Source organism: Lithobates pipiens, unplaced genomic scaffold (assembly GCF_037356315.1).
Source record: "Lithobates pipiens isolate NorthernLeopardFrog02 unplaced genomic scaffold, aLitPip1_a1.2 Scaffold_13, whole genome shotgun sequence".
NCBI classification, from domain to species: domain Eukaryota; kingdom Metazoa; phylum Chordata; class Amphibia; order Anura; family Ranidae; genus Lithobates; species Lithobates pipiens.
Window position 1 is genome coordinate 390,934,848 of NW_027507718.1, and position 3,322 is coordinate 390,938,169.

The following is a 3,322-nucleotide window of genomic DNA, read 5'->3' on the forward strand; positions in this document are numbered from 1 at the left end:
AAGATGGCGGTGCCGGCACCCGATACGTTGGACAGATCAGCCTTGGGCGGCCGACATTGCGGGCTCGCTGGACAGGTAAGTGTCCTTATTAAAAGTCAGCAGCTACGGTGTTTGTAGCTGCTGACTTTAAAAAAAAAAAATTGCGGCTTGAACATCGCTTTAATATTACTTTGTTATTATTATTATGATTATTATTATTATTCAGTCCACAGTGGAGTTTCCTATTATGCACATTTTATTATCTGTTCTCTGGTGAACAGCATGCACACAGTGTAAATATGATACGTAAATCGACCTTCAGCTTTTCTACAGAATGGGGGTTATTTACTAAAGACAAATCCACTTTGCACTACAAGTGCAAAGTGCACTTGAAATTGCACTGAAGGTGCACTTGGAAGTGCAGTCACTGTAGATCCGAGGGGGACATGCAAGGAAAATAAAAAACAGCATTTTAGCTTGCACATGATTGGATGATAAAATCAGCAGAGCTTCCCCTCATTTCAGATCTACCCATTAGATTTAAAGTGACTGCACTTCTGAGTGCCCTTGTAGTGCAAAGTGGATTTGCCTTTCGTAAATAACCCCCAATGTTTCATATAATTTACTGCTCTTTTGTTAAGTTCAACTTGTTGCTTGCTAGATCATGTCAATTCATGCAGCAAGCAAAATATGAATACTCAGGATAAAAAGGCAATATATTATAAAATCCCCCTGCAGTTTTCTTTTTTTTTTTTTTTTCCCCTGAAAGCAGCAACAGGAGACTTCTGACAATAAGTGCTAAGAAAGAACACGTCTTCAATCTGGAGCAGTTAATGATCAGCCTCAATGTTGCTTTGTGTTTCCAGCTAGCTGCCAAGATGAACCCTTTTCTGAATTGCTATGTTCTATTAGCTGGAAAGGGGCTCTGTCACAATGGAGCGTACCATTGGGAGAAGCAGATTTGATCCTTTTACAAAAGCCATGAGTGATTCCTGGGCTCTTTTCCAGCATCTGACCTGCCAAGATGAAGACTGAAGCTCCCACATGTCAGCTTTAACATCTGCATTGGACTAACGCGTGATGGATACCGTAATGACTAAATAGCTATATTCTACAAGTTTATAAATATTTCTATATAAGGTATATTATATAAACTTAAATCTCATAGTAAACATTTTTTTTCATGTAATTTCAAAAGTAATTTTCAACATTTTTACATCTTTAGCATTGAAATAATACCTGGTGATACTGCCATGGTCAGGTACTACTTTTAGCGGCGGCTCTGTCCCTGCTTCCCAGTTGTTCTCCTGCATTATAACCTTGTCACATGGGCTATCAAGCATTTTGTTTAAAAAGATGCCTAATAACATCTATTTTAAAGTACAACTATAGGCAAAACTATTTTTTCACCATTTTAGATATAAGGGGGAGTTATAACCTTGGTAAGTTTTTTTTTTTTTTGCCATCTATATCCATATTGGGGAGATTTAACTTCACTTCCCACCCCATAGCCAAAACAGGAAGTGAGAGGAAATCCCTGAAAATAAAGGAAATACACTGGGGCACCCCAGGTTACTGGAACATTTCTGCTCTATTACTTTTCTGGGGACAACCCCAAATTTGGGATTTTCTTTTACTTTCTCTTTCTATGATAATGGAACACAGGACAAAAAGAGAGGGTGAACATCCCCAACAGGGGCAGAAGCAGCAATAAAAAACTAGCAGGTGTTCTATTCCTGCTACAATCTAAAACTAGGAAAAAAAGGTTTTGCCTTTAGTTATACTTTAAAGTTGTAGTCTAGGTAAAGAGATAAATATGAACCCATGGTGTGTATGTGAGCCGCTCAGGCTGCAAGGAAGTGTAGTAAAGTGCTAAATATATGTTTAAAATGTATATTGAAACTGTCTTTCCTGTGTTCTATTTGCCTACATATAGCTCTGGGATTAGCATATCCCTGATATTCCATCACAGCCAGTTTTTTTTTGATCTGACTTTTCTAAACTGCAACTTGCCTAGCTTGTGATTGGACAGTGAAGGAGCAGCAGAAGATTAACCAATTCCCAACCAGCCTACTGTCAAATGACAGCTGGATGGGACATTTGTCGTTCTGGGTGGATGTTATATGACGTCATCTCAGAACATGACGCACTGCGGTGTGATCTGTCACCAGCTTTGTCCGCAACGTGTTTATGTTCATAATATAGGAACCTTTTGTTCACCTGTTTACAATGTAGGAGGGTTATTCTTAAATAAGAATGGGTTTGGGCATGTTCAGATTGAACCTGCCAGGCAGCCGTCAATGCACACCGCCAATTATAGGCAGCGTGTGCCGGTCGGGAAATGCCACACTGCCTAGGATTGGCGATGTGCAGTGACGGCTTCCTGGTGGGTTCGATCCAAACGTGCCCGAGCCCATCACTGTTATTAAACATAACCGCTCTTTGTATTCTCTCTCCTACAGAAAGCCAGATGTACCAAAATCAGAGTACAAAGACATCTCCTACAAATTCTATAACAGGACTTACACCTGCCTTGAAAGTTGGAATGTGAGTTTGATATGTCAGGCGGAGAGAGACAATTACACAACGCAGCCTTCAGCAAGTAGGACCACTCATCCCAAATGCAAGGAGCCCTCTGGAATCTGGCTGCCAGAGATCAAAAAGAACTTAGAAAAAAGCTAACCAAGCAAATCTTAGAAATTTGCCCAATTGCAGGGTCACATGGATATTATTAGTAGTGCACTGTATAACAGTGGTCAGGTCCTTATTAATGGCCTGGTGTATCTTTGATGTATGCTTTGAGTCCTTTGAATAAATATTAAATCGAGAATATTGAAACTGCCTGTACAGAGTAGAGAATAATCTTATCCAAACATGAAGCCTGACTGGCCAGGAAAGGTGGGGACAAGTGTACCTCCCTCAAGCCATACCAGGTCACATGCGCTCAACATGGAGGTACTTTGACAGTGCCCCCTTGGCAAAGCACTTTGTCCCTATGATGACAAGAACAAGGGCTTCTTCCCCACAACCCTGACCCGGTGGTAGTGGTCTGCGGGCGGGGGGCTTATCAGAATCTTGAAGCCCCCTTAAACAAAAGGAATGCCCCCAGATCCAAGCTCCCATGTGAATGATTAAGACCATATATGTTCAATAATGCCACAGGGTGACCCCCACCCCTTGTTTACTTCAGCAGCGTGGAGAAGCAGTGTGCCATTTAGCATCAGGAAAGCAACAGGAATGCCTGGGTGTCCGTGGACAGCATTTTTTTTTTTATGCAGGTCAGCTGCCGTCATTCAACGTGAGATGTGTGGAGCTACATTGTTGTACAAGGTGATTGATGATG

General features: G+C 41.3%; 1 long non-coding RNA gene across 1 annotated transcript; it reads left to right on the forward strand.

Moving 5' to 3' along the window:
* The first annotated feature begins 847 nt into the window (after nt 1–847).
* On the forward strand, nt 848–2,818 carry LOC143976138 (uncharacterized). The gene is made up of 2 exons (XR_013272532.1): nt 848–1,119; nt 2,442–2,818. It is a non-coding gene; the product is annotated as an uncharacterized LOC143976138 (long non-coding RNA).
* The last annotated feature ends 504 nt before the right edge of the window (nt 2,819–3,322 follow it).